The 16,251-nt window shown below is 30.1% G+C and overlaps 1 pseudogene; it reads right to left on the reverse strand.

Annotated features, from left to right (window-relative positions):
- Positions 1 to 13,154: 13,154 nt before the first annotated feature.
- On the reverse strand, positions 13,155 to 15,035 carry LOC129900136 (uncharacterized; annotated as a pseudogene).
- Positions 15,036 to 16,251: the final 1,216 nt, after the last annotated feature.

The raw sequence follows: 16,251 nt of genomic DNA on the forward strand, positions 1-16,251 counted from the left end.
TCGACGTAGATGTGATTGGGCAGAATGGCAAAAGGCAATTCAATCAGAATTAGATTCACTTGCTAAACGTGAGGTTTTTGGACCTGTAGTCCAAACCCCTGAAGGTGTAAAACAGTTGGTTATAAATGGGTTTTTGTTAGAAAACGAAATGAGAGAAATGAAATTGTAAGATATAAGGCACGCCTTGTTGCACAAGGATTCTCTCAAAGACCCGGAGTCAACTATGAAGAAACATATTCACCGGTTATGGATAGAATAACATTTCGATATCTCATCAGTTTAGCTGTACATAAAAATTTTGAAATACACCTAATGGATGTGGTTACAGCTTACCTTTATGGTTTACTTGATAATGAAATTTACATGAAAATCCCAGAAGGATTAAAATTGCCTGAAGCATGTAAAAAGTCTCGGAAAGTATACTCAATAAAATTACAAAGATCATTATATGGTCTGAAACAATCAGGGCGCATGTGGTATAATCGCCTAAGTGAGTACTTAACAAATGAAGGCTATATTAATGATGTTATTTGTCCATGTGTCTTTATTAAGAAAACGGAATCAGAGTTTGTTATACTTGCCGTTTATGTTGATGACATAAATCTCATTGGAACCCCTGAAAAGGTCCAAAAGGCAATTGAATATCTAAAGAAAGAATTTGAAATGAAAGACCTTGGAAAGACAAAACTTTGTCTAGGTCTGCAAATTGAACATTTAGCAGACGGAGTTTTTGTCCATCAATAGAAAATCTTAAAAAGATTTTACATGGACAAAGCACATCCATTAAGTACTCCAATGGTTGTTCGATCACTTGAAGTGGAAAAGGATCAGTTTCGACCTCCAGAAGAGGATAAAGAAATTCTTGGTCCCGAAGTACCATATCTCAGTGCTATTGGCTCACTTATGTACCTTGCTAACGCAACTAGGCCTGATATAACATTTTCTGTAAATTTGCTAGCAAGGTATAGTTCATCCCCAACGCGAAGGCATTGGAACGGTATCAAACATATTTTGTGATACCTGAAGGGTACTACTGATATGGGTTTGTTTTATACTAATAAAGGTTGCGCAGACCTTATTGGTTATGCAGATGCAGGTTATTTATCAGACCCACATAAAGCTCGATCTCAGACAGATTATCTGTTTACACACGGAGGGACTGCTATATCATGGCGATCTACAAAACAGTCCATTGTTGCTACTTCTTCAAATCATGCTGAAATAATACCAATTCATGAAGCAAGTAGAGAATGTGTGTGGTTGAGATCGATGATACAGTTCATCAAAGAAAGATGTGGTCTGGAAAATAATGTCAAAATACCCACAATTATATTCGAAGACAATGCCGCGTGCATAGCTCAATTGAAAGGTGGCTTCATAAAAGGAGACAGAACAAAACACATTTCACCAAAATTATTCTTCACACATGATCTTCAGAAGAATGGTGAAATTGATGTACAACAAGTTCGTTCAAGTGATAATCTTGAAGATTTATTCACAAAGGCATTACCAACATCAACTTTTGAGAAGCTAAGGCATAAGGTTGGAATGCGCCGTCTCCAAAATATCAAATGAAGTTTTCATCAGGGGGAGTAAAATACGCGCTGCACTCTTTTTTCCTTAACCACGGTTTTGTCCCACTGGGTTTTCCTGGCAAGGTTTTTAATGAGGCAGCAATCAAGGCGTATTACCAAATCTGTGTACTCTTTTTCCTTCATTAGGCTTTTCCCACTGGGTTTTTTCCTAATAAGGTTTTAACGAGGCACAACATCTATAGATGTTCAAGATAACTATGTATAATTATTCTTTAACTAGAATATATGTATATTTTTTTTGACATCCAAAGGGGAGTATTAGATGATGGATGTCTCTTTCTCAAGTGGGAGTGGGCAACTTATTAGATGATGGATGTCTCTTTCTCAAGTGGGAGTGGGCAAGTTGCCCACTTGAGATTGTTGCACTGCTTTCTCATCTTCTATAAATGCTGTCCTTGGCATTGAGAAGAGAGGACACAGAAACGAAAACAAGAAAATCAATTCTACTCTCTCTAAATTCTCTTACTCTCCTTTTCTTTATTAATTGTCGAGTTAGTTAATTTATAATATGATTCATATTTCAAAAATAATTAGTAATGAGTGATTTAATTAGTCAGCTTGTCTGCCATTTCAATCTTCTTCCCAACCATTTTTCAATTCTTTCTCCAACTAATATTAATATTAATTCAAGACGAAAATCTATCGTCTAAATAATGATTCAAACCTCAATATAATTATCTAAAATTTTGCCATCTCAATGATCGTTTCATTATCTGAAGCAATAACCGTTAAAGTAAAAACAAACATGCCGAAAATTCAAAATTCAACTCAAAATCTAAAAGAAACATCCCACTTTCTCAAATTAGCACTCTCTTTTTTTAAAAAGAAATGAATTTTCAATCTTAACCCAAAATTTTATTGCATTGATGTTCTTGATCTTGTCCCTCATGTACTTGGCAAGTTCCTTCCACAGATGATATAATTTTTCAGATAAATTGATGTTTTGATGTTATTAATGTTCATCATTTATTATGTTTGGGCTGTTTAAAAACGAGGGCTCTAAAATAATTATGTTAAGTTAATTAAAAATTGAATTACTTTGTCGATTTGAATTTTTAAAATAAACGAATCGAATTTTGAAAGATGCAGGTGAAAGAGTAACTTTTTCTTCTAACGGTTCGAAAATTTGAAATTTTGTTAAGTACTTCTATTATCATTTTCTTTAACATAACTTTGTATTTAAAATTTAAGGTATTTTACTTAAATCTCATAGTGAAAAAGCTCAATTATAATTTATCCTAATTTTTTTGGTAATTACCCGAATTTTCTCTTTTTCGAGATTTTTGATACATACGAATGACGTTGATAAATCGTGATTTGATACATAAGTCATTTTCATGATACATCGCCAATTGTGTTCATGATATATTAGGTGTTATAAGTTGATTCATAAGTTTTATTGATATTACAATATTTGGCTTGTATCAACTAGCGATAGATCATGAAAAAGACTTATGTATCAAATCGCGATGTATCAGCATCATTCCTATGTATCAGAAGAGGGATTTTTGAAATTTTTACAAATGATAAGGAATAATTGAAAATATAAAAATATAAGGTATGTAATTTGGTAATTTTTCGACTTCATTCTTTGGACTTCGTAATATAATGAGCTAAGTAGACTTTAAATGGGTTTGAACATTTTTTTTTTAAAAAAAAATAATTACTGTTATTATTGATTCACAGGTTGGCCCAATCCAATTTCAGTCCAAACAAACTTACTTAAAATGGACTAAAAAGTCTAATTCTTAAGTAGGCTAAAAAAAATATATTTAATTGAGTGCTTTTTAAAAATTAATTATTGATTTTAGCGATATTTTTTATTTAATACCATTTATAGCAATACATAGCAATATTATGATAAATCTACACTTATATTAAAAGTGAATTATGCATACAATATAAATTTATTATAAGTGTTTTAAAATATATATTATATTTATGTAGTAAGAAACTGACATAATGTATTATAAGTCTATTAAAGTATGTGATAAATGTATTATCCATCTATAAAACGTGTATTATATATGTTTTATAAATAGTTCTCTGCAATATGTATTAAAATTGTATTATAAGTGTTTAGTGATTATTTTTTTATTGCTATAGATGGTAAATATTTTCTTAATATTGTATATTTATGTAAGTTTCCAAAAAAATATATATATCCATCGAGTCGGCCCAGTAGGCTAAGCCCATATCAACAATTGTACTAACCAACAATTTCAAATATATACAATAAACTAATTAGTTTATAATAAATATAGTCATATTTTATTTATATTAAAATAGCCAAAATTATAGAAAATATACAGTGATTATATAATACAGCTTGACAAAAGTCATAGAAAATATAGACTCACTATACAATATAGATTATTTATATACGAGTTATAGAATGAATATACATTATAATATACTTTATACATGAAATATACACTGAATATATATGAATATACATCGAGTGAGCATTTTTTGGTAATTAAAATGACCGAATGATGATTTTTGAGAAAACTGCATAAATTGGACCCATTTGTGAAATTATTTACTCAAATTGGACCAACCCAAACTATTTACCTTTAATGGACCCATGACCCAAATTATTTTTGCGCATATCCCACTTTCTCTTTTCTTATTTCGCGCATAACGTCAATATGACACCATCATCACAACTATGAATTAATCATCTGCGATACTTCATTGGTATATTGATACCATATCGATATCATATAGGATTGAACTTAATCCTCTGTGATAGTTCTTCGATATATTGATACTCTATCGGTATTATATGGGATTAGGCTATTTTTTTAAGAAATAATTAAGAAACAATTAAGAAAAAATTAATAAATTCTCAATTTTATTTACTAAACTTTGAATTAGTAGAAATATAATTTTATATTTTTTTTCTCTTTTTGTAATTTTTTAAAATTTGTATCTAAATTATGACTCTTTTTTAAAAAAAACTTTTTTAAAATTAAAATATTGAAAAAATGAAACATGCATCAATGATATTATGACAGTTTGTAGATATACCATAATGGTATCATGGATGATTGGGTAATCTCATCGAAAGATTGAAGAAAACCTCAATGAAAACACTGTTCAGTTACCCTTTGATATCATCAGAATATATTAAACTTTGATGGTATCAAAGGAGGAAGGATCAGTCCTTCAATAAAGACATTGCTCAGTTACTCTTTGATATCATAAGAGTATATTTATATACTTTAATATCCTGTGATGATATCACAAAGAAAAAAAAGGGTGGGCGTTGACGTCATGTTAACGTCAACATGCGACTTTAAAATAAAAATGGGGTATAAAAGTAAGGAGGCATTTAAGGATAAATATTTTACTTTTGGGGGCATAAATGTTCTTTTCCCTGGATTATTGAACTTAACTTTTGTATAGAGTTTCTAGAGAATTACGTATCTTATGTTTATCACTTTTAAATGTTGACAATTTTGAATTTTCTCAAGTGAAATAATATTGATGTTACCTTCTCCATATAAGTTGTTAATTACACTTTTTAATGTCAATTTAGTAAAATAATTTTTTCTTATATACTTATTTCTGCTCAAGACGTAAAATTTTAAGGAAAATTACATATCTTTCCACCTTATATTACTATATTTTCTATTATTTCCTACTATTTGTAAAAAAATTAAAAATTCCTATTTTTTTATCTCTCTCTCCAACTCACAGATACATTCTATTCCAGTTCTACAACTATCCTAAATTCACGCCTATTTTGTAGCCACAATTACTGCGTTTTTTTTTTTGAATTTCAGTCTAAATTTTACTCAATTTCAAACTTCTAATTAAGGTAATCCAAGTTATTCCTTCACTGTCATCTCTCTGCGATTTCAACTCCTTCAACTTTTCATTGATTTGTACTGTAATTTTTTATTGTTTTTAATTTTTTTGTTCACTAATACATATGGATTCCGCTCCATCTTTTAGTATTGGTCTCACATAGTTGAATCAAAATCAAGGAATTCTTATTTCACCGGGTTCTGATTCATCTTTGGAAGGCTACCACGAGGTTAAATCCAAACATCGTAACAATTTTATAGTCATAGATAAATTACGTGCGAAATTGAAGTCGAAATCTCCAGCTCAACAAGCAACTACAGAAGCAGAGAAAAAAAATGAAGGGGTTACAACACGCTCTAATCTCCCAAAGATATGAGTTCATCTAATCTGTTTTCTGTTATTTTTATTTTTAAATCTCGATTTTTCTAATTCATTTCAATCTACCTTTCTTAAAGTTCGTATGCAGATACTTAAGGTTCTAATATGATTTTTGTTATTATTTTTCTGATACATAAGGTTTACTGTTTTTTATAATTTTCCGATACATCATGTACTAATCATGATACATAAGAGTTTTCTAATTTTGTGTGGTTTATAATGCATCATTTTCTGCTTTTTCTATTATTTTTTATATGTAAGGGCAAAACAAAGTGTCTTATATCAATATACATAAACTCTATATGTATACTAATTACTCATGCACCTAATACATAAAGTCACTTTGTATCATATATTCTAATGTATTATTTTATGTTATGTGTTCATGAAGTCAGATAAACAATGTATCAAGTACAAATTATATTTATTCATTTGTTCTGTCAATGCAAGGACTGAAGTACGTCATCAAAAAAATCCCTCCCACTCTGTGAGCTTCGGCACTACATATACTGCTAATTTTATTTATGATTTCAAATCATCAATAGGTAAAGAAGCTATATAGTTATTTAAACAAATCATCTTTGATCACTATCTAGATATTTCACAGTGTAATTTTCAAGGTCAAATCATCAAATGTCTCTTACTTCTCGAGTTGGAGCAAAAAACCACAGACGAATTGCACATTCGTCACGTTCAAGGTAACGTACTCCATTTCTCAATCACGAAATTTGCTATTATTATCGATTTGCGATGTACCGATAATATCAATGAATTTCGATACCCAGATGCACCCCCAAGCAGATTGTTGTCTAGATATTTTCCTGGTGTAAAAAATGGGGTAAACAAAGGAGGTTTCGCTTAGCATTTTCTGATAGGAGGATGAAAAACCAATTAACACGCTATTCAAATGACTATTCTCTACTTCATCCACACATTTATCTCTTCTCAACTAGGTGATTCACATGTTTCTGTTGATGATTTTAGGATGGTAGAGGATGACAGATATGAGCAGTTCTTATAGGTAAAATAACATTTTTCAAATTGATGAAAGGCATGTGGCAGGAGTTCACTACTTCCAAACAAATATATCGTTTGGGCGGCATGTCATACGCTTTTAATGCATGAATTTACGAATGTGCATCTGAGGTCCCTTTTGAAATTGCCGTAAGAGTGGGTAATCATATTTCCAGAATTCTTAATTGGCGTGTTGTTGCGGTCAAGCCTAAATTTGAGACCTTCATATCTAGCATTTTTAGTGAGGTATATTTCATAAAATCATATTCATATTTATATCAAATGTATATATCATTTGTTGCTTATTAACTGTAGTGTGAGATTATTCATTTTTCAATTATGCTCTGATTCAGTATATATAACATTTATGATATATTTAATAGTCTTGAATCTGATACAATAGACTTTGTTATGATACATAAGGCTCCTGTCATGAATCCATGATACATAATGATACTTGTTTTTGTTTTTTCTACTTTTCACTCTATTTCTTTCAGTATACATGCTCCAATATTATCCCAATTCAAGATGAAATGGAATCACTTGACAATTCTGGCAGTGAACCTCTTAATGAAGCTACTACATCAGTTGCCAAGCCTAAATTAACGGAATCTCAAGAACTCCCCGGATTTGAGGACTTTTCAACTAAACCATCCGAAGAATTGTTAAGAAGATCCGATCGTGTTTCTGATACATTTTCTCCACCTCCTCCTAAAAGAAGTAAGATTGCCCCTGGTAAAAAATCCATTCTAGTAGAAATAACTAACAAAGACAAAGATTTCATTCCACCAAAGCCATCTAAAAAGTCTGTTTCTACTAATACAGAACCAGTGGCAAAGTCAGTGGTAGGAGGTGAATTTTTCGGTCAATCAAACCAACTTGTTCATGTGGAATTCAAAGCATAAATGAAGTCTCTAAAGAAGTCTCTAAAGAAATACGTAAGTTATTAGTATAAGATTTAAGTTAGTCAATATACTTTTAATAAGTTGATACATTCTGATTTTTCATATTATTGTACTAAGTTTGACCGGAAGTTCAAGCGACTAGAGAATAAAATCAATTCAAATCATATCGATCTCTTGAAATCCATTGAAAATATAGTGCACCACATGACTGGCACATCATCTCCAATTCAAAAAGACGATTGTGTTCAATCATTCCACATGGTTGAAGAACAACAAGAACCTATTGTATTGGAGAAGCACAATGATCCAAATAAATTTGATTCCCCCATACCACATGACCAATCTCATGACCGAAAAGATATTCAGGTAGATACATCATGTAGTTCCTGGTAATTAATTATATTTTGATATACTTTTAAACTATTTGATATATTTTATGTTCATATATCAGATCATTAATTTTTATTTTAACTGTCATTCTCATAAGTAATTGTTATTATAATTATAGGAAGCAAAACCATTTAAGCCGATACAAGAAATGGATGATGTATCAAATCATCACATGGCATCAGATGCTGCAGAATCTCTCCAACAACATGTTGCTAATGATACATTTAAAGTAATGTATTAGAACTAAATTTATGACAAAACTGATGTTACATAACTCTTGTATCTGCTATATTTGTGATGATCTATAGATTTTGATACATTTCATGGTCACATACCAAATCATTAATTTTCTTTTTAATACTCATTTTCATAATTAATTGTTATTATAATTGTAGGAAGCAGAACTATTAAAGACGATATAAGAAATGGATGATGTATCAAAACATCATTTGGAATCAGATGCTGCAAAATTCCATGGAGAGCATACTGCTATTGATAGATTAAATATATTGTATTAAAAATAATTTATGACTAATCTAATTCTACACACTTATTGTATCTGATACATCTATGATGATCTATAGAGACTTGATACAGTTTGTGGACATGTATTAGATCCTTCATTTTTTTTGTTTCAATAGTCATTTTCATAAGATATTGTTAATATTATATTTGTAGGAAACAGAACCATCCAATATTCTGCAACAATTGTAGGATGTATCAATACTTCACATGGAATCAACTACTGCAGAATCTTTTAAAGTGCATATTGCTCCTAATACATTAAAGGTAATGTATCAAATTAATTCCTATGATACATTCAACATTAATAGGCTTAGTATTAAGATGATACATTTAATTTAGAATAATGCATCTGAAGGATTAAATTATGCCATGAAAGATGCAAGAGAGGCAGTTCATAATCCTGTTTAAGTTGAAGAACATGTTGAGCAGATTGATAAAGACAAAATCAATCACGATGGATCGGTAATATTCACACTTGTATCTAATTCCTAAAATTTAGTACAGGTTATTATTCTGAAGTAATAAATTCTTTATCATTCTTAAAAAATAGGATTCCACAACTTCAACCTCGATATCTTCCGAAACTGAGAGGTGGTGGATGCTCTAATATTCGGACTTTTATTATCGATCACGGCATTGACTACCATTAGTCATGAACAAGTAGTTCAGGCTGAATGTCTACTGCGTGATAGCCAGCTACCTATCACTCTTCCATTCAAACTCAATGTGTTGCCAGATGTTGCGAAGACACTTATTCCAAGAAATAGGATGTCTTCTAAGATCTTATAATCATTGTACCTAGCAAATTTTAGGTCGAGTAAAAAGGGTAAGGAAAAAATATCGACTGATAGGTATCAAAAACACCCTTTTGACGATTTTGGCATATGTTATAGTCCTCCAATCGAGCTTATCACCGACTACTTCCAATGGATAAATAAGGGACTATTAAAATCGCATGTCAACAAGTAAGTATGATATTTAAAACTTATGATACAAGATATTTATTATATATGTACTCTCATTTTAATATAAGTTTTTTTCAGTAAACCAAAGGAGAAACACTATAGAGCAAAGTGATCTTTATTCAGGTTTGAAAAAATAAACTTTGTAGTGGTATTTCCTCAAAATAAGAACTGGTTCTACCTCATGTCACAGCCGAACAGATGCTGGAATGGTAAGGTAATTGTTTTTTGATACATTTAGTATAAAAGTTTATACTATGTTTACTAACTATGAATCAGTTTGTATAACTAATATTTTCTTAAAATGTATAGCACGTCGATGTAATATTTTACTATCTTTGGAAGAAGTCCAAGATGCAATCGATAAATCAGTATCGATACAATAACAAATTGTATCTTCAAAGTCTTTATTAAATCTGCACACACACGATACTATCACATTCTACCTGATATTTCTATCCAAGAAGACATGGCAAGGACCTCTGTTGTAGCTCATCACGAGAGGTCTGTGAATAACATAATAAGAGGTTTCTCAATCCCCACTGATTTGCCATGGCATTTGATAGATGAGGTATATATTTCGGTAAACTGTGATAAGGATTTTCATTGGGTTCTGACAGTAATTGTGTTGAAACAGAGGTTGACACGCGTCTATGATTCATCATCTAAAACAAGAAGTAGAAACCCTTCCCAGAGATTCAAAAAATAGCAGTAATGCTACCTACATACCTTCACGATAGTGATTTTTTTGAAAAGAATGAACGTACTGATTGGTCATCGTTTGATTCATACAAGGACAAATCAATTGGTAACATGCTTGAAGCACATCACCCTTTTGAAATTGAATATGTTGAAGGCATTGCGCAAGAAGAAAGCTATAGCTTATGAGTATTAATAGTTATGCATATGTAATTTTTTAAAATGGCATTTTTATTTTTTTAAAGTTGGTTAATACTTTATTTGCAGGAATTGTGGTGTGTTTCTGACTATTTTGTTGAATATCTTAGTGATGGAATTTCTATTTTAACTACTGGACTACTTGTCGAATATTTTCATTCGAGATATGCCTCGCTATTGTGGAATTATGGTTGTCGGAAGGCCAATGATGGTTATGTTAGTGAAAAATGACGATCCAAAAAAACCTAAGAGATATTTCATCTCTCCTGGTCTAGGAGAACCGATGGACGCCGAGTAATTTTTTTGAAATTGATAGTAGTAGAATGTAGACTTTTGTTTTGACACCAATAATAAATATTTATTTTGATTATGTAGTATTTGTGAGTTTTTTTTAGTAAAATTCTACTATGTTAATCGTTTGATGTTCAACTATTTAGCAGATGTTGTTGAATATAAGTTTTTGTTGTTCATAACATAAGTCTTTTTATCAACACATATAACTTTTGTATTAGTTCTATATACAGGTTATCATTATAGGTTATGTATCAATTTTTTAATGTATTGGTCTTTAATGCATCCGATACATTTTCAATAAAATATCTTGTAGTGCTTTGTACCAAATAAGCCTAAATCAATATTAGATTTATATCGGACACATTCTCTGTGTATCATATACATATTTTAAATTTATCATTTTCATACATCTATTAAATGTTTATATAACTTTATCTGATGTATCATATTCAGAACAATGATGTGTCAATGACATGTGTCAGCTTAAATATCAGTTCTGATATTATTTTAATATTTAATAACTTCTACTACTTAAAGGCCAATGATGGTTGTATCATATATTTCATTTTTATAGATCAGCTTTAGGTTATATATCTATAACTTATCAAACATAAAATTAAGCTATTAAACTCTTTAAATCTGAGTTGCAGTGTATCAAATAAGTTCAAATGAATATCAGATTTGAGGTTCATATATAATCTTTTAATATATCAGATACATATTACGTTTTAAGTATCATATCTTGTGACTTTATGATGTATCATTTAATTGTTGAATATATCTTTTTGTTGGTCACTCACTTTACTCCGCTCTATTTTTAATTTTAAGTATCTGCATTAATTTCAAAATATATTAATTCAATATATCAGATACATGTCTAAAACAATGGTCATATATCAGTATTCATTGTGAAAAACTAAAATCTCAGTTGAAAAGCTATGTATTAGTATGTAATGTATCATTATTTTGATGTATTTGCTTAATTTCAAAAACAATTCCTTTCACTTCAAAAATCAGTTATAAATTGATAATACACAAACACTGAATTTGAAAGAACTGAATATTCTAATTACAACCAGCTAAATATATGATACATATTATGAAATATAACCAATAAAATGATAATGTATCATCTTATAAAACTTCAGATAACAAATAGTCGAAATTGTATCAACAACTCAAAAAATAAGATACATTCTTGTTCGAAAAGATTAAATGTCATTTATTCAAATTCAAGATAAATCTATATTGAAAGTTCAAAATATATATCAGTAATATTAATGTAACATAAGAACACTGTGTCACTTTTCCTCAGGTACAAAGTGCAAGTTCGTCGGTTATGACCTTCTTGTCCACAACGTCCACAATAATTTATGTTTGATGTTAGCTTCCCTTCTCTTCCTTGGTCGTCCAGGCATCCTTTTGAATCTAGGAGGCAAAACTAATTCATTTGAAACATAATTTGGAACTGACCAATCTTCTTTAATAGGCATTAGAACCACTAGAACCTCATAAGTTTTGGTTAATGCATCTTGTTTGTAGTAATTAGAGCAGTATGAATGCATATTTGTAACACTTTTACTTTTTAAAACCGCGATTACATGTGCACAAGGTATCTCGTTTAGTTGAAATCTTCCACAATTACATATTTTTTGTTCAAGGCATACAATGTATCTTCTTTCAGATTCATAAACTGAAAACTTAAACTCAGTTGATGGAACAACCTGCAAAGAGTAAGATGATCTAAATCAAGAAATCTGAAAAACACACTGATACATCAACTCACTGGTGATACATAACATATTGAGGTTAAGATACATATCTTCATTCTTGAACTTTTAGACGCGTTTAGAATCAAAATCTCTTCAAACCTTCTCCCTAATATTTTCGTTGTATATGAGGAAATATCTCTGTCTTTGCAGTGTCAAGAACCAAATAGAATTTTAGCCTCCTCCAAGAACTCTAATATAGGTAGTTGTCGTGCCTCAACAAGGCACCCATTGATACATTCGGCGATGTTTGAAGTCATCATTCTTCCTTTATTTATTGTTACACGAACTCTAGACAATTTTTCATACCCAGCTACCTCAAGGTACTCCTTAACCCTGTAATCGATTTTTTCTACCTTAGCCATCAATTTTTCAAAGTCTTCTTTTCTGTAGAATTTGTCTATTGAGTAGAACAGATCACTCAGTGTGTTTTTGCTCCTCTTGAAGTTTATACACACATTCTTCCAAAGATGCCATATGCATGCATAATGAGGAACATTTGAGAAAACACTACTTAAACTCTTCATCATACTCTTATTTTTATCCGATACAACACACATTTCTTCCCTCTCCCCAAATACGTTTTTTGAATTGTTGAAAGAACCATGTTCATGAAGAATCATTCTCAATATCGACAGCTCCATAAGCTAATGGCAATATGCAACCTAATGAAAAAAAATTCATCCAGATGTTAGTTTTTTTTAACGGTTGGAAGGTCAAGTATCAGAAAAAGGTGTATCAAATTGAATATAACAGAATAACAATGAATAACAATAACAAATAAATTACCTGCTCCATCAAGTGTGCTTGCCGATATAAAGGTCCCTTTGTAAGCTGCACAAAGATATGCACCATCAACCACAACTATAGGTCTACAGAAATCAAACCCCCTCATAAAGGGCCTCAATGATATGAACAGATACATAAATTGATTTTTTTCTGACTTGTGCATCCTTATATACGAATTTGGGTATACATTACTGAGCATATGTATGTATATGGGCATCTTTCTATAACAATCGATAGGTTTACCCCTTATCATCTCTAGTGCACGCTTCTTAGCTCGCCATGCTTGTTGGTAAGAAATTTCAATCCCATATATTGCTCTAATATCTTCAATTACGTCATTTGGAGTATGAATTCTTTTATGACTGAACAACTTAGGAGTTGTTACACCACTTAAAAATCCAACTGTAGCTTGAACCTTTGTTAAAATCTCATCTCTTAATGGACATGTATGTTCATTATTAAAGTACCTAATCTTGAATATATCTGATTTTTTTTGACAAGATGCCTTCAAAGTCCAGCCACAGTCAGCAGAATAACACACTAAAACATAGCTGCATGTATCAGATTCATTCAAACACAAAAAACATATATCACGTATCATTCAAAAACTATAATATTTTACAAAAAAAATACCCAATTACATATACAATAATATTTCATGAACTTTATCATATACAAAAAAGATTTATAAATATTACGTATCATCAGTTATTGCTGATACACCATTGCGATGTATCATTTAAATGTACCAGTGAAAGCTAATGTATCAGAATTTAAAGTATAAGACTCAAAATTCATTTTAAAGTCCATGTATCAAAATTTAATGTATAATTATTTAATGTATCTGATACATTTAATAAAAAAATTTACTTTTGATACACATTCACTTATAATTCAAATTAAAATAGCCATTTTAATACGTATTAGGTACATACAAATTCTTATGTATACATTTATTAATAGCTCACAATAAAAGACAGATATCTAGAATTTAATGAGCATTTTTTGAACAACAATCGATAATTTTTATTATACAAGAGGAATTTATCACAATAATCTGTAGTCAATAAGCATATATTTGAACCAGATATACAGTAAACTAAAAGTATTATGTACCTTTTCACATTAGATTTCTTCACCTTGAAATTGAAGTTGTGCTTTATTTTGTATTTCGCCATAACAGAGATCAGTGTTGATTTATCCGTATACAGTTGCTTCTTCTTCACATTTGTACTATTTGCATCACTAATGTAATTCGTTATTTTTAATTCGGGAATGTAACATGAATTGTCAATTTTTGATTCAACCACAACAAGTGCGTGCGTATCTTTTTTTGAACCTTCGAGACAGACAATTTCACCTGATGAAGGATCAAAGCAAGGTACCTCTTCACCATTTTTATCACTGGTATCAATGCATAATGGATACATTCCAATTCCAGGCTCGTTTTTTTGCCTCCAAATACAATTTTACTCCCATATCGTTTTTAATTAACAGTGGAGATGAATTACCTTCAATTATATATCGAATTTCTATGTTTTTCCTCATCTCGTCGATATCTAATTCTGATGCAATGGAAGATTTGAGATTCACAAACGAAATTATTTGACTAATTACTATTCCTTCGCTTGTGTATCGTGCATAACTCACATCACTCTCCCAAATTCCAGAATGCCTTAACAAAATTGTTAAGTTCATCATGTATCAACCTCTGATTTTGAAAGAAAACACCACTGTTACATATTGGGTTTCGTTGGAGGTAGATGGGTAAAAGAATTCTGAATGATTTGAAACTGGTGCGAATTGGAAGAGTTTGATATAAATTTGTGTCCGTGATTTGCTCAACCAAATTTTAATTTTTACGTTTTGTTTTCTTTTAAAGCTCAACAGACTCATTAAACTTATGTATCATACATTATGTATCGACGCTATATGGATATATCCGAATTTGAGGTTTTTAAAGAGATTTTTATAAAATTAAAAAGGATTGGAATAGGATGAAATTAGGCATATACAGTATGTGAATCCTAAAATTTTTACTAATTTTAAAGATGAGGTAGGAGTACTTTATTCTAATACTCTTTTATTATTAATATTATAAAATAACTTTTTTGATGAATATGTCATAAGTCACAACTTTAATTTAAACTACACATAAAAAGGAATATAAATAAAGCACAGATCACTGATCACACGTTGTGCATGCCTTTGTCAATACATCTGTACCAAATTAATAAATATATGTACATTTACTTTTACAATTTTTTTAAAATCACTTAATTATAATTAATTACAATATATATTTGCCTTATAAAGTACTTAATCATAATAATTTCACATATTTTATTATAAATACTCGTGCGGATAAGAACTCATTAATGCCTTTGTAAGAAATAATTTGAATTGCAGCAAATTTGGGAATTTATTTAAAAGAAAAGATTTCTGCAATTATCAGTACACAATCAAATGACATCCAACGCAAAAGACATGACTTTTCCCCTTATCCCATAAAAAATGCTTAAGAAAGTAAGAAAATAAGGAGTAAAGAACAAAAAATGTCGAATACGACATAGTACTGGCATGGATAAACACTACTCACTTTGTCTCGAAATAAGTGTATAAAATAAATAAATCCTAAAATAGGTATTATCATAAGAATTTATGATAAAATTAACATATTTTTCTAACTATATTTTTATATTTCACATTTTAAATAATGTTTAATTTCAAGAAACACTTGTTAAATAGCTCCTCAATCGACATAATTCTTGACACTTAATATTGAGACAGAAAGGACCAAATAACAATTATCAACACAATATCGATATATGTTGTGGTACCGTACTGTGATATGCACAATCTGAATTTAATTGAAATTCTAAATATTGAGCGGGATTTTTTTTTTTTATTAACACAA

This window comes from Solanum dulcamara, chromosome 8 (assembly GCF_947179165.1).
Source record: "Solanum dulcamara chromosome 8, daSolDulc1.2, whole genome shotgun sequence".
Taxonomy (NCBI): Eukaryota; Viridiplantae; Streptophyta; class Magnoliopsida; order Solanales; family Solanaceae; genus Solanum; species Solanum dulcamara.